This window comes from Schistocerca piceifrons, chromosome 4 (genome assembly GCF_021461385.2).
Source record: "Schistocerca piceifrons isolate TAMUIC-IGC-003096 chromosome 4, iqSchPice1.1, whole genome shotgun sequence".
Taxonomy (NCBI): Eukaryota; Metazoa; Arthropoda; class Insecta; order Orthoptera; family Acrididae; genus Schistocerca; species Schistocerca piceifrons.
Genome location: NC_060141.1, coordinates 199,127,767 through 199,153,573, shown reverse-complemented (window position 1 = coordinate 199,153,573; position 25,807 = coordinate 199,127,767).

Sequence of the window (25,807 nt, the reverse complement as noted above, 5' to 3'; positions counted from 1 at the left end):
TCACGCCATACTCCGCTCCTTCGCTCAGATGACAAATCTCAGTGATTGTGAAACTTCTTAGTGTTTAATTAAACTGCTGAGTGAAACTGCTGCTACTGACTGAAACTTCTGGTCTTTACCGCCAGATGAAACTTCTGGTGTAACTGTTGAGTGAAACTGAACCTACCGTCTCGTTACTTATTATCATTTCAAACACTGGCCTACAGAATTTTCCCTGACAAAGACAACACAAACTTAACCTGTTCATTTATTACCCACAATATACAAGCCAAACGCAATCTTGCTGTTCTACAATGACAACATGACTTCAAATAATTAACACAAAAGAATGGCCTTGAGTTGGAAGAAATTCTAACAATAACCCATACTTTTCATATTTCACTTACTTCACAGAAAATCTTGATAACACGAACTACAGCAAGCAGCAACTACAGCCAGCTAAATAAAAAGATTCTAACTACTATAGACTCTAACTACTAGGAGGCATATGGTTAGCAAAAAGATTTTGTTGAAGAGCAAACAATGTATTTAGGAGATTTAACCTTAGTCATGTGACATCCAGTTTCAAAAATTATATAGTCGTCAATAATTCCACTACCCAGACATTACCTACTACATCCATCCTCATTTTACAGTACACGTCCTACCAACACTGAGTCTCCATGAAGGACACAAGTCCAAGCCGTCTGCTTGCTAACTGCTAGTCCATCCAACCACAGAGTCTCTTACTGAGGGCACATAGTGTTGTCAGCAACATATTAATACAGTCTATAGCGCTGCCAGCATACAAACATATAAACAGGCTACTTACAATTATTACAAAAGCATTACCTCTTACTACCTGGTCCACAAATCTGCCATCGAATCACCTGACGGTTAGACTCCTTTAAGATTTTCTGGGATGTTACATTTCCCCTTCCACAGCTTTAGCACTCCATCAATCAAAAACGTATCTCTGCTTTTCAGCAGTAAATGTGCCCCATAGTCCCCCATGAGAAGATTCCTAATACATCAGCTCGTGACCATCATTTGTGACCCCATGCCTTCTTTCACACTAAAAGGACCTCCTTTCGCCTTCTTCTGCCTCCGATGCTCTTTCTCCAGATACACTATTCTGAAATTTTTTCATGTCATAAAGCAACCTTCCACCCACTCTGCACTATGTGGGGTTTGCCACCGCCAGCATCGTATACTGGCCATTCTCTGCTATTTCCCATGGTAATGCACCCCAACGGAACACAACAAATCTCTTCCTAGGCTCTCTTCAGCAAATGGCCGCCTTTGAGGAATGCAAGGCCCACTTTGCCTTTTTCTGTAAGTGCTCAGCTCTAAGTTCCAGACATACAGTACTACAGGAATTGTTAGTACCACAGAAATTATTAGTACATAGTGACAGCCAGTATCAGCCAATGAAACGATTAGTAATCTAACTGTCCATTGTAGGCAATGACCTAATAAACATATAAATCTACAAGAATATTAAGTGAATGATAGCAAAGTATTGTCGCCTTACAACTAGTACTGCCTAACAATACTACTCATCTCTACTCATCTGAATCAACTTACATTTTTCCACATTTAGAAAAAAGTTGCCATTGAGCACACAGAAAAGAAAAGTAATTTCCAGCACACTACATTGTTATCACCATATGTTCACAGTTTGCTGCTTACTCTAGACTTCTACATTAGTAGGTACCATAACGTAAGTGCTTGTGCCAGAGGAAATCTGTTTCAGGGAATACTCCGAATCAAATTATCACAAAACTGAAAACAACTCGAACAAACTTGAAACTTTGAGGCAATCTCAACTGGTCACTGACCTGAAACTTGACCCATTCATTGACAATGCTAATAGCAATGGTACTGTATTCTTGACCCAATATTTTAGTGGCAGCCATTAAGCTGTGACCGTTGTGAGTGGCGCTTGTTGCTATAGCACCACAAAATAACAAGTGAGAAGCACTAGTTTGCTTTCGTTCTACAGTATTACTTTCATTGTGTTAACTGGTCTTCGGCTTACAAGGCCATCTCCAGAGATTTACTGAGTACTGTCACAAAAGAAGTTACAATGTTTATAAACAATATTGGAAGAGAAGTTAAACGTCTAGATTGAAGCAAAAACATAGAGTAAACAACATCTTTAATAATGGGGTGGTAATGTAATGTGAAAAGTAAAAAACTGATTGGTAAATAAATAAAAACGGAGTAAACAGGAAAAACTTTAACGAAAAACAGGAACAGCAAGCCTACATAACGGCAGATTGATTTAGCACCACAAAATATTAGCAGCGTCTCCTAATTGGAAATTCACATGGTTGACAGTCGCCTGTTGAACTCCTGACACATCTGTGATACTCTCATGGAATGATAATTCTTGCTGTGAGCTCACATTTCTTGACAGAAGCAGAAGACATGTTTACTGGATGTTTTGAATCATAGGTACTAAGCAGTACCAAGCCCAACCGCCGAATTGTTTTCGAACCACATTCATCCTAGAATCAAATTCACCTTGGTTATGTAGAGAAATGCGCGAGAATTATCGCTCAATTAGCCTAACAGCTCATGCATCCAAGATGCTGACAAGAATAAAATACAGAAGAATTGAAAAGAAAATTGAGGATGTGCTAGATGACGGTCAGTTTGGCTCTACAAGAGGTGAAGGCTCCCGAGAGGCAATTCTGACGTTGCGGTTGATAATGGAAGCAAGAATGAAGAAAAATCAAGATACGTTCATAGAATTTGTGGACCTGGAAAGCGTTCGACAATGTAAAATGGTGTAAGACGTTCAAAAATCTGAAGGGAGAGACGGGTAATATACAATATGTACAAGATGCAAGGGGAATAATAAGTCTGGGTGACCAAGATCAGAGCGCTCGGATTTAAAAGGGTGGGAGATGGGGATGTAGTCTTTCCCCCTTACTGTTCAATCTGTGCATCTAAGAAGCAGTGATGGAAATAAAAAAAAGGTTCAGGAATGGAATTACAATTCAAGGTGAAAGCATATAAATGACACGATTCATTGATGTCATTACTATCCCGAGTGAAAGTGAAGAAGAATTACAAGATATGTTGAATGTAATGAACAATCTAATGAGTACAGAATATAGACTGAGAGTAAATCAAAGAAAGACGAAAGTAATAAGAAGTAGAAGAAATGTGAACAGCGAGAAACTTAACATCAGCATTGCTGGTCACAAAGTAGATGAAGGTACCTATGCAGCAAAATAACCATTGACAGATGGAGCACGGAGGACATTAAAGGAAACTAGAACTGGTAAAAAGTTCACTCACGACCATGAGAAGTCTTCTATTATCAAGCATAGGCCTCAATGTGTGAGGAAGAAATTTCTGAGAATGTAGGTTTGCGGCACAGCATTGTATGGTAGTGAAACATAGACTGTTAGAAAACCGGAACAGAAAAGAATCGAAGCATTCGAGATGTGGTGCTAGAGACGAATGTTGAAAATTAGGTGGACTGGTGAGGTAAGGAATGAGGAGGTTCTGTGCAGAATCTGAAAGGAAAGGAATATGAGGAAAACACTGACAAGGAGAAAGGACAGGATAACACGACATCCGTTTAGACATCAGAGAATGACTTCTGTGGTACCAGATAGGGGGAGCTATGAAGGGCAAACATTGTGGACAAAGACAGAAACTGGAATACATCCAGCAAATAATTGAGGATGTAGGTTGTAAGTACTACTCTGAGATGAAGAGGTTGGCACAGGGGAGGAATTTCTGGTGGGCCGCATCAAACCACTCAGAAAACCATGATGGTGCTCCAGTCCACTTCGTCGTTAAAGTCCGGATGCATCTCAATCTCGTTTCCCCAGTCGATGGATCAGATGAGGGGGTCCAGCTGTATGGCCTACTCATTCTCCGAATCTCAACCAGTGTGATTTCTTGTTATTTAGCCATCTCAGAAGTATCGTGTATGCACAGTCCATTCCAGATATGGAGACACTGGATCAACGTATTCATGCTGCCTTTGACACTGTTCAGATGCAACCTGGTCAATGTGAACGTGTGAGACAGAACATGCTATGGTGCTTACACAGATATGTTGAGGCACATGGAAACCATTTTCAGCTCGTACTATAACTGTGGCTGGATGGTACAGCATGTATTAGACCACAATGTCTGTAACGATGTATGACCGAATAGATGGTCTTGTGCATGGAAACCATGCATTTCCGGACATGAGATCATTAGGTCTTTTTTCTTCTGTATCCTCTCATTGATCAATCCCTGGCTGGAGTTCGTACATACTGGAAAAAATCAACCTGTATATGATTTCACCATAAAAATACTACACTCTCTTACACCACAGCAATGCTGTGTTACACAGTCAGTCACAAGAAAATATTCTTCAAATTTTCAAATTATCTTAGCCACACTGTTTACTGAATAGCTGCATTACGTGTTTCCGTTATATACCATTTTCAGAGGCTGTATGGAAGATATACACAGTCGCTTCCTACAATGATTACACTGAATCCGAAACAGAACTGAAGCGTCTATAGGCATCTTACCATATATAAAAGCTTGCCATATTAGAGATATTACATACACTAAAGATATGGGTAAATAGTACCTAGTCATCTGTTGTGAGCAACAGATGATGGTGAAGTAATTTCTGGTATTGCATGTGGTCTTAAGTGAAATCAGGTACAAGAGGAAAATGTCATTTACATATAGTAATCTTACAGAAATGTATCATAAGCTACACAAAGATTGAAAATGAAGTAAGACTAAAACTAGTGGATTTTCATATTGCAGATGTTTACACAACTAACTGCTCTGTTAAACGGATGTGTGCTAAACTTCACAGCAAGACAAGATGGCTTCGCTTATGAAAAACAATTTCAGAATTTATACAATTAATATTTACAGTAGTTTGTAGATACATCCTCCATTTACATCCATTTAAAATACATTTACAAACACACAGGGTTACAGATATGAATTAATAAACTAAAATACGTAATATAAAGCTTGCAATTGATCAAGAGTCGAAAAATAGATATAAAAGCGAAGTCTAGGTGTATCTGATTTGGACCAAAAAGTTTCAGTTTAACTATATTATGTACAGTTGCTATGGTATACAATCCACTGACTATGTATCACCATGTTATTATATAGAGTACTTTAGTTAAAGTGAATTACCAGCCAGGATTAACCTTAATATCAGTACACATTTTAAAATAATGAAACAAGTAAACAAAAAATGTTTACGTATGCTTATGGTATAATATAAATGTGTAGATTTAAAATGAAAGGCAGGAAGCAGAATGGTAATGCAAGTGGGAGAGGGGTGGGGACAGAATGGGGAGGGGAGGGAATTGGTGGCTAGTGTTAGATAACAAAGGTGAAGGAGATGTTAACTAATGAGCCAATATTATTTCTGACACAGAAACGCTGTCATGCAAAAATCTTTTGTGTTTGTATGCACTTGAGAAAGAGTGGTACCGAAACATAGTGTTCAGAGTATAAATCTGTTCTTACAACCTTAAAATAGTTACTACTACTACTAATATGAGAGAAGAGGAGGAGGGAGGAAAATGAAACACATCAAAATGTACTTGAGAGAGAGGGAGGAGGGCAATGGGTAGCGATAGTGGTATAAGGTAACACAATTTAAGAAAATTGGTTTCAACTAAAAAGTATGCTTATAATGTTTATAGCTGTCTTACGAGTAGTTACTGTGGTATATATTCCATAAAACTTCTCGTTGCAGTTAAAAATGTTGCTTAAATCCTCATAGTGACACTGAGGTATTAATGATATAGGAAAAAATCATCCATTTTCACATCTGCATAAATTGAGTGATATGTACCATGTACTCGTACTTTCCTGTAGCACTTTAAAGTAGAAACTGTATTAACATTAACAAGCAGAACGTTAACAATTTATATGACTATAAGGTTGACTGGTTCGAAAAGTCACACAAGAAAGAACTGGTTTTATCAGAATAAATGTTATGTAAAGCAATTAAGGGCAGGAAACAGTGGTAAGCTATAGGGAAGAAGTGAGGGGTCATCTGATTGACTACTTGCACAGGTAGAGGTGAAGGCTTACAAATAATTCGCGAAAAGGCTGTAACACCAATTTTTGGATAAATCGATCCTTTTACACAGGGTGAGTCACCTAACGTTACCGCTGGATATATTTCGTAAACCACATCAAATACTGACGAACCGATTCCACAGACCGAACGTGAGGAGAGGGGCTAGTGTAATTGTTTAATACAAACCATACAAAAATGCACGGAAGTATGTTTTTTAACACAAACCTAAGTTTTTTTTAAATGTAACCACGTTAGTTTTGTTAGCACATCTGAACATATAAATCAGTGCCGTTTGTTGCATTGTAAAATGTTAATTACATCCGGAGATATTGTAACCTAAGGTTGACGCTTGAGTACCACTCCTCCGCTGTTCGATCGTGTGTATCGGAGAGCACTGCAACATACATCGCGTTTCTACAGAATAATCTGCCAACGTTGCTCGAAAATGTCCCACTGGAAACGCATCGACGTATGTGGTATCAGCATGATGGTGCACCTGCACATTCCGCAATTAACACTAGGCTGACCCTTGACAGGATGTTCGACGGGTGTTTCATAGGACGTGGAGGACGCATAAATTGGCCAGCCCGTTCTCCTGATCTTACACCTCTGGACTTCTTTCTGTGGGGTACGTTAAAGGAGAACGTGTACCGTGATGTGCCTACAACCACAGAGGATATGAAACAACATATTGTGACAGCCTGCGGCGACATTACACCAGATGTACTGCGGCGTGTACCACATTCATTACGCCAGAGATTGCAATTGTGTGCAGTAAATGATGGCCACCACATTGAACATCTATTGGCCTGACATGTCGGGACACACTCTATTCCACTCTGTAATTGAAAACGGAAATCACGTGTGTACGTGTACCTCACCCCTAATGGTAATGTACATGTGGGTCAGTGAAAAATACCAATAAAAAGGTGTTAGCATGTGGACGTAATGTGCTGTTCCACTCTCTTCTGTACCTAAGGTCCATCACCGTTCCCTTTGGACCCCTACGTAATTCGGTGCTCTCCGAAACATACGATCGAACAGCGGAGGAGTGGTACTCAAGCGTCAAATTTAGGTTACAATATCTCCGGATGTAATTAACATTTTACAATGCAACAAACGGCACTGATTATGTATTTGTTTATATGTTCAGATGTGCTAACAAAACTAACGGGGTTCCATTTAAAAAAAACTTAGGTTTGTGTTAAAAAACATACTTCCGTGCATTTTTGTATGGTTTGTATTAAACAATTACAATAGCCCCTCTCCTCACGTTCGGTCTGTGGAATCGGTTCGTCAGTATTTCATGTGGTTTACGAAATATATCCAGCGGGAACGTTAGGTGACTCACCCTGTATAATACAGTTGAGGATGATTTTCTTTTACTACCGAAAATTTCCAATTCTTGACGAGTGTTTAAGAACAGAACCTTAGGTGTACTGTGCAGAAGTCGAAGGCTCTGCTGGTTTTCAGCTAATGCACTTCCAGCGTAAGGAGTCACCCACATTCTGCCAACGGCCTTGTCAAAGACGGCGGAGGAGTGGACAGAGGTTCTTGTCCTTGAGGTGGGAAACTACTCCTAAAGGCGGAAGAATCAGCGATGATAAACGAATTGAGGCTGCAGAAGGCAATGGCAACCACTGCGCTAAAGATATAAAATGTGTAGCTTCAGGATATGTGGTCTATAACTGAAAACATCTCATGATGATCTCTAAATTGTTTAGTTTTTTTGGCTCATTCGTACCGGGATCGAGACAATACAACGAATTATAGTAATGAATATTGAATAGCATACAAACACTCGGCGCTTGAACATGACTTTTTTTCTTGTTAAAGATCCGTTCATGTATTTTTTAACCGTGTTTCTTCTCTCTGTGTTTAAAATCGGACTTCGTGATAAGACAGCCCCCGAAGACGTCGGTGGATCGAGCTGGACGAATTTTTGCTTAGAAGTATGGAACCTTTTGCCACGCCAAGCCACCCAACAATCTTACAATGACTAAAGATACAAAAAAAACATACATAGGTTAGTAATAACAGTATATTCTGAAATAAAAACACTTACATTATGCAATTACGAGTTCCGTTTGGTTGCAACTCGTCAGTGTATTAATTAAATAATGTAGTATTAATGGCGGTGTGGCAAAATGCGTCCGATCTGGACAAGACCTAGAAAACAAGGGGAGCCTCTTCTTCTTCCAGCCATCTTACGAGCAAAAACCTCCAAATGTTTCCAGCGGCTGCATACAATATTTATACAGCCGTGGACTATATCTATGGATCAAATTATTTCTTTATTTCATTACTTATAATCATGTTTTCTGCGAATAAAAGCTCAGCATGCAATTCCCTTAAAAATGGAAAAAAATTCCGGACTAGTGCCCGCATTCGGATCCCTGGGAGGTGACTGCCAAGAATGGCATGACCATGAGAAAGAGTGGATAACCAACGAAAGAATAACGTTCTACGAGTCGGGACGTGGAATGTCAGGAGTTCCAACGCGGTAGGAAAGCTAGATAAACTGAACTGGGAGCTACTAAGGCTCAATCTAGATGTATTTCTGGTCAGATGAGTATAGAGTTATATCAGTAACAGCAGAATATGGTATAACGGGAGCAGGATTCGTTATTAATAGGGAGGCAGTGCAGAGATTGAGTTACTGAGCACAGTTCAGTGATAGGGTTGTTCTCATCACTACAACACCGATAGCGACAGTTCAGGTATACATGCAGACGTCGCAAGCCGACGATGAAGGGATAGAGAACTTATTTGAGGATATTGAACGGCTAATTCAGTACGTAAAGGGAGATGAAAATTTGACAGTCATGGGTAGAACTGGAATGCGATTGTAGGGGAAGAAGTATAAGAAAAGGTTACGGGAGAATATCATTTTGGTAGTAGGAATGAGAGCAGAGAAAGACTAATTGAGTTCAGCTATATATTTCAGCTGATAACAGCGACTACTCTGTTCAAGAATTACAAGAGAAGGACATGTACTTGGATACGGAAGCTTTCCGTTGGTTTTCATCGTGATCAGGCAGAGATTCCGAAATTGTCAAGCGTACCCAGGATTGTATATAGACTCAACTCATTATTTTATAATAATGAAGAGTACACTAAGGGTTAAGAAAATAAGTAGGAAGAATCAACGAGCAAAGAAGTGGGGTAGGGAAGTACTAAGGAACGGAGAGATACGCTTGATGTTCTCTGAGGCTATAGACACTGCGATAATGAATAGCTCAGTAGGCAGTTCATTGAAGAGGAATGGGCATCTCTAAAAAGGGCAATCACAGAAGCTGTAAAGAAAACATTGATACAAAATAGGTAAATGTGAGGAAACCATGAGTAACATGAGAAATTCTTCAGTTGATCGACGAAAGAAGGGAGTACAAAAATGTTCAGGCAAATGCAGGAATACAGAAATACAAGTAACTTAGAAATGAAATGAATAGGAACCATAGCGAATTAGGATGAAATGGCTTCATGAAAAAGAGTGAAGAAAAGAAATTATTGTCGGAAGTACTGAATCAGCCTACACAAAAGTCAAAACAGCCTTTGGTGAAACTTAAAGCAAGGGCTGTAACGTTAAGAGTGCAATGGAAATTCCACTGCTAAATGCAGAGGAGACAGCGGATGGTTGGTAAAAGTACATAGAAGTTCTCTATGATGGGAAGGACTTATCTGTTGATACGATGGAAGAAGAGAGTTGATAAAGAATAGATAGAGGATCCTGTGTTAGAATGAGAATTAAAAGAGCTGTGGACGACTTAAGACCAAATAACACACAACGGATAGACAGCAGTCCAGCGTAATTTCAAAAATCACTAGGGGGAAGCAGCAGAAAAACGACTGTTAACGTTGGTGTAGAATGTATGAGACTGGCGATATGCCATCAGACTTGCGGAGAAGCGTCAATCACACAATTCAGAAAATAGGAAGTGCCGACGACACCGGAGAGACAGTTTTAAAGTTGCGTTTGATAATGGAAGTAAGACCGAGGAAAGATCAAGACTCGTTCATAGGATTTGTCGATCTGGAAAAAGCGTATGGCACTGTAAAACGCTGCAAGATGTTTCAAATTCTGAGTAAAATAGGGATAAGCCATAGTGAAACGCGGATGACATGCAGTATGTACAAGAACCAAGAGGGATCAAAAAGGCTCGAAGACAAAGAACTAAATGCTCGGATGCAAAAATGTGCAAAGGATGTGGTCTTTCGCCCCTACTGTTCAATGTATACGTCGAAGAAGCAATGACGGATATAAATGGAAGTTTCTTTAGTGGAATTAAAAGTCAGAGTGAAAGGATAACAATAACAATTTTCGCTGATGACATTTCTATCCTCAGTGAAAGTGAAGAAGTATTACTGAATCTCCCTAAGTGGAATGACCAGTCTACTGTATACAGAATATCGATTGAGAGTAAATCGAAGAAAGACGGCTATTCACTAAACAGTGTGGCTAAGACAATTTGAAATAACAGTGCAACATTGCTGCTATGTCTCATACTGCATTTTTACAGATCGTGCAGAATATTCTTCAGAGCTCTGCAGAGCTGCTATTCAGTTACATCAGACGTGAAGTGCACACCACTGAATTGTAAACTAATTGGTAAAATACACTCAGTGCTCGCCGTTAGGAAATTTGCTCTAGAAAAGTTAATAACGATGGTAGGGAAGAGTGGTATGTACGTTGGCCAGTTAAGAACGTGTCTAATCTGATAGATTACCCTCATTTAGCATTTGGCTATTGTGGAACTAAAAAAATACACAGAGAAGAGAGCAGAATTCAAAACATTTAGTAAGATGATAAGTGTTTGAGAGAGAACAAACATTTGATGAATGTCAAAACGTGCAGTGAACAACAAGCGTAATCAGGGCCTCGTGCAAAGTATCCATCCAATTGATGGGTTAAAAACGTTGGCAGTTAACCTTTATGGACTGCTGCCAAAAACTTCGGACATTTTGCAAACATATTGCTAGTGCTATACGCATTTTCCGAAACTGATAAGGTATATACCTTACAAAAGCTCACAGACAGAGCTGTTCTCAATGAAAATGTAGAAGATTGTTCCATTGAAATTGAGAAATAAATGTTATCTTAGAATGGACCTCAATTTATTTCTAAATTCTGGAATAATAGTATGTTGGACACAGGGCTGCAAGTGATTCATATGTCAGTTTACCACTCTTCGAGAACGCTGCGAAAGTGATACACGCGAAGTTTGGGCATATATTTTCGAACATACGCCTCAATAAACATGAAGATGGGGAAAGCTCAAATTGTAGATGCCACGAATTCCTCTTCACATATAGGTACAAAAATTATTTACATTACTAAACATTACTAAACTGTAGTAGAAGAATTGATTAACTTTCCATCACAATAAGAACGAGATGTTTTACAACAGAAAGAAAGAGATGAACTTTTCTCATGATTCATTTGTTTAACGTGTTAAACATACGCGTTTTTTCTTTATAATGCTATACAATGGTATGTTTATTACTAGATTATTGCAGGGTACCATTAGAAGGACAGACAACTGAGTTGCATGGTCTGCAAGTTTCCTTGAGTATAATCTTTTCAGAGCACATCAATGAAATGTTACACACATGTTACTCTGTAACACAGTATATCACACTATGATACAGAATTACTGCTTTACTACTTGACGTTGTTCCTTTTCATGCTCGTACATCTTTTAGTATTTCATTTATTTTTCGTCAATTTTAGTTTTATGAAATGCATATGATGTAAAAAATTAAAAATAGTTATCGTAACTTTCGTAAAGCAGGCATGCTAGCAATATCAGGGATATAATTTTGAATAAAGTCAGTCATATTGTCTGAATGGCGAAAAAAATTCCGTGGAGCATTCAGAGTCAGTAGAAGCAGAGAAAGACAATGAACGTGGTTTAGATGCAAGTGTGTGCAACTGGGCCTTGTGACTGTGACATCCAGTGCAATTCCTGTGGGTCACAGTACAATGATAGTTTATGACGAGATTTCAGGATCATTACGAGAGTACAACTTGACCAAAGCACCCATAAGAAATATCTTCAAGTGAACGATGAGATATAATGATTGCAATTGTTGGTCCTGAGCTAATAGTTCATGTAAGCAGCTTTGGGGAAAGGACTACTGGATCATTCCAGACATCTAGTCCTGTCAGTGTCTTAGACATTGCTTTGGATGACATACTTTTATGGTGGTCATTAGCTCCAGTCACAGTTCATACTATATTATACTTAGTACTGAGTCATATCATGTATGAAAGAGTATAGTGAAAGAAAGTGGTTTCACCAGACAGTAGAGTTAAATTTTTCTTAAACTCAGATTTCATTTCCTGTTGATTAATTAAGGCCCTCATGAAAATTTTGTACAACCATCTTAACTACATTTTTAAAGTAACAGTTGATATCTGTTAAAATTATTGAACCTGGCAAGAGGTAGTTAATTTTAACTTTATTGCGTTATATTAATCACTTTTAAGCGTTTTGATAAATTTAAGCGTTGATGTCTCGGCTGTCGTATTGCAGCGGTGGATTTGTACTCTGTTGTCGTTTTGAAGTCATTCATTCTTATTTGTTATATTCTTGTATCAGGTTCCTCGGACCAGCCTAGTGGGGTCTTCTGGATGGCACCTGCACGGTCGTTCTCTGGTACGGAGTCCTGTGCTTCCTCTACTTGCGTCTCTGAACTGCTTGGGTGTCCACTCCTACACAACCAAGCTGAAGTATAGTCTCCATACTAGTTGCCCATGCAAGTGGGTTTCATATGAAAGTTTTTGACACTAATGTCAGTGGAGATGGTGCACTTGGTCAGCCGGCCGGTGTGGCCGAGCGGTTCTAGGCGCTTCAGTCTGGAACCGCGTGACCGCTACGGTCGCAGGTTCGAATCCTGCCTCGGGCATGGATGTGTGTGATGTCCTTAGGTTAGTTAGGTTTAAGTAGTTCTAAGTTCTAGGGGACTGATGACCTCAGATGTTTATGTTAAGTCCCATAGAGTTCAGAGCCATTTAAACCCTTTTTTTTTTTTTTTTTTTTTTTTTTTTGCGCTTGGTCAAATGGACAAATGCGGAAGCTGTCACTGTGTTGTTAAAGGAACCATTCATATATTTCCTTAAAATGATTCAGGGACAATACGTGAAAACGAAGTTACAATGGACGGACAGATAGTCGCATCATTTTCTTCTCGAATACCGTCGCCACTTAGCTCAATAGAACTTTGGAAGTGGCTGAGCACGGTTTGGCGGTTGTTAACAAAATGGGTGCATGAAATTAACTTCCTTGGCATATGAATTGTGTGGCAAGTGAGAACACAAACATGGACGAGTGTTTGATTTCCAGAAGTTTTAATCTGCGAGAAAGGTTAAAAAAGACGAGAGAGGCTGTACCTGATGTACGTGTGGGTGTGTGCGCGTGTATGTGTGGGTGAGAGAGCCGAGGGATCGCCCACGGCGGGCTAATGAGAGACGCACCTGGGCGCGCCCTCTCGCGCCGCTGAGGTAATCAAACAGGCCGTGATGCTGCGCAAACAGCGCGCCGCTGTTTGTTGTTCAAACAACGTCGGCGGCGGCGGCGGCGCAGTGGCCGCTGGGAGCGCGCAGCCCCGGCCCGGCCCGACGCCTCGCCTAAGAGCCGGCTCGCCTGCGTTGCGCTGCACAGTCCGCCGATCAAAGCGGCCGCCCCATTGTTTCGCACTTAGCGCGGCTCGCGCGCTGCTAACTATAGAAGGCGCGCCCTGATTGGTGGCGCGTGACGCCAATCTCTATTCGCCGCTCGCAGCCCACTTCCGCCCGTTTAGCAGCCCTACCAGATACCAGCTATGGGCTCAGGTCATGCTGAGCACGCATTTAGCGCGTCAATTGCTTCCCACAGTAATGCACGACGTATTGCGATTAGCTCCCTCTTAAGGCCAATACTAGAAAATCTGTTATTCTCCTCGCAAGTTTTAATAACTGTGACGTCATTGCCTGCCGTACTTTTAATGTTGATTAAGTTTATAGTAAGGACATTCGTACATTGTATTATTATTCTACCGTGCCGTTTGTGTTGAGCATCCGTGGACGTCATAAGCTGGATCAAAATTAAGCTATTTATGTGTGGTGTCCCCCCCCCTCACCATGAACCATGGACTTTGCCGTTGGTGGGGAGGCTTGCGTGCCTCAGCGACACAGATAGCCGTACCGAATGTGCAACCACAACGGATGGGTATCTGTTGAGAGGCCAGACAAACGTGTGGTTCCTGAACAGGGGCAGCAGCTTTTCAGTAGTTGCAGGGGCAACGGTCTGGACTATTGACTGATCTGGCCTTGTAACTCTAACCAAAACGGCCTTGCTGTGCTGGTACTGCTAACGGCTGAAAGCAAAGGGAAACTACAGCTGTAATTTTCCCCGAGGGCATGCAGCTTAACTGTATGGTTAATTGATGATGGCGTCCTCTTGGGTAAAATGTTACGGAGGTAAAATAGTCCCCCCATTCGGATCTCGAGGCGGGGACTACTCAGGAGGATGTCGTTATCAGGAGATTATGGAAATAGAAGAGGATGTAGATGACGATGAAATGGGAGATACGATACTGCGTGAAGAGTTTGGCAGAGCACTGAAAGACCTGAGTCGAAACAAGGCCCTGGGAGTAGACAACATTCCATTAGTAACTACTGACAGCCTTGAGAGAGCCAGTCCTGACAAAACTCTACCATCTGGTGAGCAAGATCTATGAGACAGGCGAAATACCCTCAGTCTTCAACAAGAATATAATAATTCCAATCCCAAAGAAAGCAGGTGTTGATAGATGTGAAAATTACCGAACTATCAGTTTAATAAGTCACAGCTGCAAAATACTGACGCGAATTCTTTACAGACGAATGGAAAAACTAGTAGAAGCCGACCTCGGGGAAGATCAGTTTGGATTCCTTAGAAATATTGGAACACGTGAGGCAATTCTGACCCAACGACTTATCTTAGAAGCTAGATTAAGGAAAGGCAAACCTACGTTTCTAGCATTTGTAGACTTAGATAAAGCTTTTGACAATGTTGACTGGAATACTCTCTTTCATATCCTGAAGGTGGCAGGGATAAAATACAGAGAGCGAATTTGTACAGAAACCAGATGGCTGTTATAAGAGTCGAGGGACACGAAAGGGAAGCAGTGGTTGGCAAGGGAGTGAGACAGGGTTGTAGCCTCTCCCCATTGTTATTTAATCTGTATATTGAGCAAGCAGTGAAGGAAACTATAGAAAAATTCGTGGTAGGTATTAAAAACCATGGAGAAGAAATAAAAACTTTGAGGTTCGCCGATGAAATAGTAATTTTGTCAGAGACGGCAAAGGACTTGCAAGAGCACTTGAACGGAATGGATAGTGTCTTGAAAGGAGGATATAAGATGAACATCAACAAAAGCAAAGCAAGGATAATGGAATGTAGTCGAATTAAGTCGGGTGATGCTGAGGGAATTAGAATAGGAAATGAGACACTTAAAGTAGTAAAGAAGTTTTGCTATTTGGGGAGCACAATAACTGATGATGGTCAAAGTAGGGAGGATATAAATGTAGACTGGCAATGGCAAGGAAAGCGTATCTGAAGAAGAGAAATTTGTTAACATCGAGTACTGATTTAAGTGTCAGAAAGTCGTTTCTGAAAGTATTTGTTTGGAGTGTAGCCATGTGTGGAAATGAAACATGGACGATAAAGAGTTTGGAGAAGAAGAGAATAGAAGCTTTCAAAATGTGGTACTACAGAAGAATGCTGAAGATTAGATGCGTAGATCACATAACTAATGAGGAGGTATTGAGTAGGATTGAGGAGAAGAGGAGTTTGTGGCACAACGTGACTAGAAGAAGGGGTCGGTTGCTAGTATACATTCTGAGGCATCAAGTGATCACCAGTTTAGTATTGGAGGGCAGCGTGGAGAGTAAAAATCGCAGAGGGAGACCAAGAGATGAATACACTAAGCAAATTCAGAAGGATGTAGGTTGCAGTAGGTACTGGGAGATAAAAGAAGATTTCACAGGATAGAGTAGCATGGAGAGCTGCATCAAACCAGTCGCAGGACAACGTGTGTGGTGTATATGATACGGTGTATGCGAAAATATGACTATATACTATCATATATACTATGACTATATACTATCATAAATAAAGAACCTTGATACCTCTCCCCCCCCCCCCCCTCATCCCCCCAAAAAGAAGAACTGCACACTGAATCTTGCAGAAAGCCGAGAAGCGATTCTTGGTGTTGTAGCTCTCGGGGGCTTTCCAGGATGCTCTCTGTGTAAGGCACGCCTGTGTTTTTCTGTGACTCTCAGCTCGATATCGTTCCAAAACACAGAGCTGTATGTACATTATTGAACGCCGAGGTTTTAATTCACAAATAAGCCCATACTCGCGTAACTCCAGTCAAACTCTAACCCAACTAAAGCCCGTGCCACGAAAGGTCAAGAGAGCTACACAGTACCAGCTACCACATGGACCCTAAGTAAAGCAGTACATTACACAACTTGTCACTACAATAAATCATAGGACAACATTCTGGCCATGTACATAATTTCACAGCAAAATGTTGCACTTTCTTACACTAGCTTGCTATGTAAATCTGCAATTTTCTTGACAATATTCCTCACAAACTTGCCATACTTCTGTACAATCACGACAGAAACTAGTGTACAGCAGCTACCTTGGCGTCTACTGCCGCAGTGTAAATTAATTGCCCAAATACTCTCTGTGCTTGTGAGCAGCAGATATGGGTCACAAAACACACATTACTTTGTGCTCTGCATTGTTTTACCGTAATCAGCTTCTCCAAGTTTCGTCCTCATTGGCTGTGAGCTGCCGTCTTTTCCTGGACACCACCAAGAAGACGCCGTCTACTACCCAGTTCTACAGATTGGATCAGCGGTGTCTTGACGTGGAGCTGCAGGCTGCTGGGGGCAGCTGCGAACGAGCTATGGGATGGCGGTGTCTGTTATACCGCGCAAGCCGAATTGGTTTTCTTCAGTATGGCTGACCCAAGAAATTGCCACAGCTGCAGTCTGATGGAAAAGCTAGTCAGCAGGACAGTGCGGAGGTGACGACTTCGGTTTATGCCAGCACCGAGGTCTATTGTGTGATGGACAAGCATTGGGATGCATGCCGGTCGTGTATGGTGCGTCAGACGTGCTTGTCTTCATATTTGGCGTAGCTGATCAAGGCGTGGCCACTGGTGTCAGCAGGAGGGTGTTGATGGCCTCCAACGACTTGCCTTCGGTCACAGAACTCTTGCTGGCCACTGCCTGCTGACATAGTTGATTGACTCTGGAATATGGGGAGTGCTATGAAGAAGACCTGCATTTTGGTAAGCACGTGTCTTTTTCAAAGGAAGCAGAACCTTCGCTAATGCTTGGGATGTTTAAATCACGATCCTGTTACACACCAAGAGCTAGTTATCATAACAGCTGCAACAATTTTTCTTGTATGAGACTTCGTTCTGTATATTGTACTGAATCAGCTTCAATGATATAACATCTGTGTGATGGAAACTAAAAGTAATTGAAAATCGAAATGACGCGTCGTGTGCATACCTTTGGCACACGAAAACAAGACATTCTGTGCCCCTGAACACAATCCAGACTGAAACCACCATCACTTTCACTCGGTGCATTCCCCCTTCCCTTATTCACTTTCGGCTGTGGTGGATAACACTCACTAGTCCCAAAATTGTGACACTTATTCTACTATCTCATATTAACCTCAACTCTTAACCCAATGCTTTCACCAAGAATGTTGAAAGGTGACTTCTCAACCTCATTGTGAAAATTAACCCCAGCAAGCACATGAACAAGATGAAAAATAAGTGTTTACTAATTTTGCTATTCGTATGCTAACGAAAAAATGTACTAAACTGCCTTTGTTCCAACAGGATATTACACAGTGGCAATTAATCTAAATTTAGAAGTTATTCTCTTTGTCTAAAATAAATCATCACAATTTTGTGGTAAATCTAATAGTTATAAGAGGTGACTAAAAAGTTCCCGTCTGAGGGCGTGCCGCAACGTATATGCAATGTAGGACGACTCCGAAGCGGGTGTGTGAGCAATGACACGTGGGCAAGAGATTAATGTGGTTTTCCTATCTTTCTGCCGTGCATGACGGCAAATCCGGAAACCTGATACATGACGACGATATTAACCAATGCGTTCAGAAGAGATCTACTTGACGTGATCTCTTCCCATGCGATATCACGCGTTCGGTCCCTTAAAAAAGACCTTGAGGGTCGACAACGCCTGTCGGCCGAGGATGTGCAGCAGACACTTACCGACTTCTTCATGCAGCGGGACATGGTGTTTTATCAAACGGGTATCTTCAACCTGGCGTTTCTTTGGGACGATTACATTAGTGCTCCAGACGATGCTGCCTGACTGGCATAACCCAGTCTGGACTGTACGATCTGCGGAAGGGGTCTTTTTGATAGTCCCTCATAAATATATAAATACTGGGGCAAACTTCGAGGGGTTCTAGTTGGTGTCTTGAGAAATAGACATAGGACAGAAATCCGTTTCCGGGAATGTCATCCAACGACGCTACAGAGAATCTAAGTTATAGACTCGGGCGCCTGTCACTAGGCCATCCCTTTCCTAGCACACGTGACTCTGTAGACTGACGGACCGTAGGTGGAGCATATCGCATTGTTCGTTGTTGCTCAGCGATCGTGACTGACTGCCACGATCGCCATTGGAAAAGAAGGAGTTAGTTGCTGCGCAGAAAGGCTTTATCTTCTACTCTCCTGTGAATGCGACCTTCCGTTGCCATAGCGCATGACACTTTCGGACGTGGGTTTCCATCGCGGTTTGCGTCCCAATCGCTTTTTGCTACTCGAGATCGAAGAATGCGACAAATTTTAAAATAACACTCGCAAAAATGTGACAAGATTCTGCTACAGTAACAAAGGATTCTGATTCTACCTGGCCTTTCACTCACTATCCAAGAGAAGAGAACAGGCGCATGTAGGACTTTGTTCCTTTGAGCCCTGCATAAGCACAAACAACCCTTAACAATATGCCCCAGAAACAAACGAAATACTGACTTCCCTCTCAGAAAGCAACAACAGTGTGCCACAAAACCAAACAATAGAGGCTAAAAACACAACCTTTCAGGTTTCAACAGGCCGTAACAGTATGTAACAACATACGTCACTCAAATAAATGATATGCTGTTCCCGCACCCTCCCATCCCCCCCCCCCCCTACTCCCCGCCCTTTCAGCTAGTGGAACTAATTACTGGTTAACTTATTCTTGTCAAATGCACAGTCTGTATGTTTGTCCGTCTTAAGAAGTAATGGATAAATCTGCTTCAAAGAAGAAAAGGGAACGAAGTCCTGGCCCCAGGGAAATTAAAAATGCACACACTCATCCAAAGGAAACAAAATTTGATGCTAAAATTTCTCATGAATTCAGTCAAGGGCGACACAGTGACGTTCTGAGATACGTGGGGGTCAAGCTGCACAAACCTCTGCACTTCAGACAGCACAGCAGTGACCAAGCAACCGCAGAGCCTGTATTACCCATAGTCTCGTGGCGATGCGCGCACCTCGTCAGCCCGCGTGGATCCATAAGGCTGCTTGCAGAGCCAGCCTCCAGTCACATCACGAGCTTCTCATCTATGGCTTTCCAGAGATTTTATTAAACACTAGCCACCAACAGACGGATTTCATGCAGATCAGTAAAGGAAAGTGAATTTAGAGATACAGTATTGCGATAAAAATTTTGCAGAGCACTGAAAACGATATAAGTTTGACAAAATAAACTTATATATAACAGGTAAAAGATAGAGAATTCGAATGAACACCAGGTTTACTGAATGTAATGTTCCCAACAGCCCAAAAACCTGAGGATTATTTATAATGACATCCAGAACTGTGTGGCTAAATATTCCATTTGACTGTCATGTATAAGAAAGCCAGTGGAGGCTGAATAGCATATACAGTGTGAAAAAACTTATTAAGCCAACATTAGATGCTAAACATAACACCAGTGTTGGTGTTGACATTCAGCATAAAAGAATAAACTGTCGATCTCTGTGTTGTACTAAAGCTACCCCAACGAAATAATTATCCCTGCTGACAGCAGTGGATGCTGCCAGGATCATGCCTCACACGAATGAAACCATATCAATAATTTCTGAGCTTAGAGAAATACGTACCATCAAATAAGAATTATGGATACAGTAGTCCGAGAACTCTAAGGACCAGCATGCAAATCATTGCTCTCTGGACATGTTATGAACTGATGCTTGAATTGTCACCAGACAATTCCATAGCTTTTATTTACTCCTGCCTTCTATGGTTCCGGGTGCACCACAGTTTTGCAGCGCCGGTTTTGGATAGTGTCATTTTGAAGTTCACAGTATACTTCAACCACAGCCACATGCAAACAGCTTAGAAACTTTTGGACAGACCGATCGCACTTGGATATACTTTAATGCACCAATGGTTAACGCATCTGCCTAGTGAGCAGGATACCCAGGTTCGAATCCTAGGCTTGGCTCAAATTTTCATTCGTCGCTTCAGCCTGCATAGATACATCATAGCTGTTTGAGAGGCCTCTTGAACCATATAGTTTCACTTGATTAGAGCACCTGTGCCTGGGCTGGATGACGATCAGTTTTAAAAAAGGTAAAGGCGCGACAGTGGCAATTCTGACGTTGTCGTTGATGATGGAAGCAAGGCTAAAGAAAAGTCAAGATACGTTCATAGAATTTATCGACCCGGAAAAAGCTTTCGACAATGTAAAATGGTGCAAGATGTTCGAAATTCTGAGAAAAATAGGGGTCAGCTATAGGGAGAGACGGGTAATATACAACATGTACGAGAGCCAAGAGGGAATAATAAGAGTGGATGACCAACAACGAAGTACTCGGATTAAAAAGGGTGTAGGACATGGATGAAGTCTCTCACCCCCACTGTTCAATCTGAATATCGAAGAAGCAGTGATGGAAATAAAAGAAAGGTTCAAGAGTAGAATTAGAATTCGAGGTGAAAGGATATCAATGATACGATTTGCTGTTGACATAGCTGTCCTGAGTGAAAGTGAAGGAGAATTATACGATCTGCTGAATAGAATGAACAATCTAATGTGTACAGAATATAGATTGACACTAAATCAAAGAAAGACGAAAGTAATGAGAAGTATCAGAAATGAGAACAGCGAGAAACTTAACATCAGGACTGATGGTCACGAAGTAGATGAAGTTAAGAAATTCTACTACCTGTGCAGTAAAATAACCAATGACGGACGGAGCGAGGAGGACATCAAAAGCGGACTAGCAATGGCAAAAAGGGCATTCCTGGCCAAGATAAGTCTACTAGTATCCAACATAGGTCTTAATTTGAGGAAGACATTTCTGAGAATGTACATCTGGAGTAGAGCATTGTATGAAACATCCAGTATAGGAAAACCGGAACACAAGAGAATCGAAGCATTTCCATGTGATGTTACAAACGAATGTTGAAAATTAGGTGCACTGATAAAGTAAGGAATGAAGAGGTTCTGAACAGAATCGGAGAGGAAAGGAATAAGTGGGAAACACTGGTAAGTAGGAGGGACAGGATGATAGGACATCTTGGTTCAAATGGCTCTGAGCACTATGGTACTTAACTTCTGAGGTCATCAGTCCCCTAGAACTTAGAACTACTTAAACCTAACTAACCAAAGGACATTACACACATCCATGCCCGAGGCAGGATTCAAACCTGTGACCGTAGCGGTCACGCGGTTCCAGACTGTAGCGCCAAGAACCCCTCGGCTACTCCGGCCGGCGATAGGACATCTGTTAAGACACGAGGGAATGACTTCCATGAGACTAGAGAGCTGTAGAGGGCAAAAACTGTAGGGGAAGACAGAGACTGGAATACATCCAGAAAGCAATTAGGAGGGTTATTCGGAAAGTAAGGAACTATCGGTCAGGAAATGGAAACCGCAGTGAAAATCCGACGAAGTTTTGGGCAGTGTCTCTAGTATGCCCATCGATCGCCGCACGTCGTTCCTTTTAGGTCTGAGCACGCAGGGAGCACATAAAGATACCTAGATCAATAATGTCTCCCTCCAAGTACGAGGGCCTGGTGAGAAATTTCGTCTAAAGCTATGCAGCCAACATTACATAAGTGTCATGCACTTTCTTTTCAAGACAATTCTCAGCCGCATTCTGCAGGAGCAATGAAGATGCTCCTACATCGTTTTCAATGGGAAATGATTGATTACCCACAATACAGCCCGTCATTGTCTCCCTCTCAGTTTCATCTCTGCTCACATGAACCGCTGGCTACGAAGACAACATTTTGGCACAGACAACGAGTTGTAGGCCAGCGTAGAGAATTGGCGGAAAGCACTGGCGGCTGCCTTCTATAACGAGGGTAATAGAAAGATAATACAACTCTACGACAAACGTCTAAGTGGGGTCGGTGACTATAGAGATAAGTAGCTGGAAGTTGTAGCTAACTGTTGCAAATAAAATAGCTTTGATTTTCACTGGGGTTTCAGTTTCCCGACCTATCGTTCCTTACTTTCCGAATAGCCCTCGTAAATAAATGAGGACATAGGTCGCAATTTCTACTGTGAGATGAAGAGGTTGGCACAGGAGAGAAATTCCTGGCGGGCCGCATCAAACCAGTCAGAAGACTGATTATCTCCCCCCCCCCCCACCCCAAAAAAAATGAAAAAAAGAGCCTTGGCTTTAGGCAGGATTCCCCATTTCATTCCATACTGTCGATACTAAGGTGCTATTTCTTTAAAGTAGAGAAGCCTCTGCAACGGTGTCCTGTTTTAGGAAGTATACCAAGTGGGGTGAGCGTGAATGGGAATTTGGTTTGAGGGTAGAGGCGTGCCAGGGCAGTCCATGCAGTTGTACAAATTCACTACGCCAGGGTGGCGTAATGATTAGCGCATCTGACTAGTGAGCAAACGACTCAAGTTCCAATCCCAACAATGTTTCATTTGCCGCTTCAGTCTGCTTAGAAACGTCACAGGTGTCTGATATTTGAAAAGGTGTCTAGTATCCTATAGCTTCAATTGATGAAAGCATACATACCTGGGTTTCACGCAGGTTCCCCCGTTTTGTCCAATGCCAGGTGCTATTCCAATAAGGATGGAGATGCTGTTGAAGTTTTGATGGAATTCCAAGTGGTCTCAGGCATGAATGGGTATTTGGACTGAGGAGGGAGGTGTGGTAGGACAGTCCTTGCAGTTGAGTAAAGCCACTGTGTCAGAGTGGTGGTTTTGTCAGCACGTCTGCATAGTGAGCACGAGATCCAGGTTCGAATCATGGACTTGGAACAAATTTTCATTCATCGCTTCAGTCTGCATATATACATCATACACGTTTGAGATTTGAGAAAGTCTCTGGAATCACATACTTTCATTTCATTACTAAATTGTTGGTAGCCTATTCTTAGAAAAGACATACTGTATGATGCTTCTGAAATGTTAAGAGATTTCGTTGTGATGTATGTCTGTTACATGTTGACTAACAGTTATAACAAGTTGACAGAATTAAAGACCTTGAATTAAAACTTGATAACAAATTAAATTGAAAACGACGGACCACCTTATTGCAGAAGCGAATAAACAAATGTTTCGTAAATGTGAATGTATGCTTTCCCGGCGTATACAGCTGGCGAAGAGTTCTCGGGCTTCCAGCCGGGTGGCGGTGTCTTCAAACAGCGACGTTTCGACGAGTGACATAGTCATCATCTTCTGGCGAAGTGCCGAGACTTTGCGGATGCCGGTCCCTTTATACCTGCGGTGTGCCCCCCACCACCTGGCCGCGGGAGGCTGGGTCCAGAGGAGCCGGCGGGCGAGGTGGAGGGGGAAGCGGGTGCGCCGTTCGTGTCTCCGTCAGAGCATTCTGATTGCGTCTCGTGAGCTGGACGGTTCTTGTTGCGTTCCTGGCGTATTGCGGCTAATGCTGGATTCCAGGCCGCGCTCAGTTGATAGCCTTCGTCCCTGTTCACAAGGTTCTCGTGGACCCGTATTTCTATTGATTCTTTAATGACGCTATCCCAATAGCTCCCGGCTCGGCATAGCACCCTGGTGTTTTCGAAGTCAAAGGTGTGGTTTTCTTTGATGCTATGTTCAGCTATAGCAGATTTCTCTATCTGTCCAAGTCGAACATGGACAGATAGAGAAATCTGCTATAGCTGAACATAGCATCAAAGAAAACCACACCTTTGACTTCGAAAACACCAGGGTGCTATGCCGAGCCGGGAGCTATTGGGATAGCGTCGAAGTCAAAGGTGTGGTTTTCTTTGATGCTATGTTCAGCTATAGCAGATTTCTCTATCTGTCCAAGTCGAACATGGACAGATAGAGAAATCTGCTATAGCTGAACATAGCATCAAAGAAAACCACACCTTTGACTTCGAAAACACCAGGGTGCTATGCCGAGCCGGGAGCTATTGGGATAGCGTCATTAAAGAATCAATAGAAATACGGGTCCACGAGAACCTTGTGAACAGGGACGAAGGCTATCAACTGAGCGCGGCCTGGAATCCAGCATTAGCCGCAATACGCCAGGAACGCAACAAGAACCGTCCAGCTCACGAGACGCAATCAGAATGCTCTGACGGAGACACGAACGGCGCACCCGCTTCCCCCTCCACCTCGCCCGCCGGCTCCTCTGGACCCAGCCTCCCGCGGCCAGGTGGTGGGGGGCACACCGCAGGTATAAAGGGACCGGCATCCGCAAAGTCTCGGCACTTCGCCAGAAGATGATGACTATGTCACTCGTCGAAACGTCGCTGTTTGAAGACACCGCCACCCGGCTGGAAGCCCGAGAACTCTTCGCCAAACAAATGTTTGTTTGAAATGTGATTGTCATTCGATATGGGTACATAGTCCTGGTGCTTCCCAATCAGAGCACAGTAGTATGTCATTAGAGAATCTTAAAAATCAGCGACCAAGCCGTCTGATAACTTGAAGAATCTTGCGGTAGTTTATTTTCTGCAATGACAGGGGAACAACACAGAAACAACACCTGCTGGGTTGGTGGAAATGGACCGCAACAATATACACCCAAATCATGTGGTCGCTTCCACTGCGCTCAAACGAAAAATTCTGATCCACGAAGAACAAAGTTTCAGACCGTCTCTCTGTGATTAGAGGGGATAATGGAAAAACTAAAAAATCTACCATGGGGCAGTTTTCAACAACTTCTACGACATTTTGGATACGGCAGAAGTTGTCAACCGCTGCGTTCTCAAACAGCTGACATCCATTCAAACCCGAGGCAGATGCGAAACGTTTCACTTTTGTCAGACCAATCCATACGACTTCTTCAGCCACCTAATCGTCACTGACGAGAGCTGGGTGAATAACTATGATTCCGACACCAACTAGCAAGACATGCAAGTGGAACATGTGGATTCATCACTGCCGGAAAGGAAGAAGGTCCAAGCACTTGGCAACGCGATGCTGAATTTTTGTTATTGTCTTGTTATAATGCTGTATAGCAAATAAGGGGCATATCGCAACAGGAACATATAAGTAATATCAAAATTTGCTGGCGAGGTTGCGGGCCTACAGTCCCACATACTGCTTCTTTGGGCTACCAATTTTCCATCATAACCGCCACCACCCCCTTCCTTCCCCCGAATTCTCCTGACATGGCATGAAGAAATTATCGCATGTCGAGCATTTCCAGAATGTCAATGATGTGATTCCCAAGGTTGTAAATGAATGCTTCTACAACCAGAGTTTCCAGCAAGCCAATCACC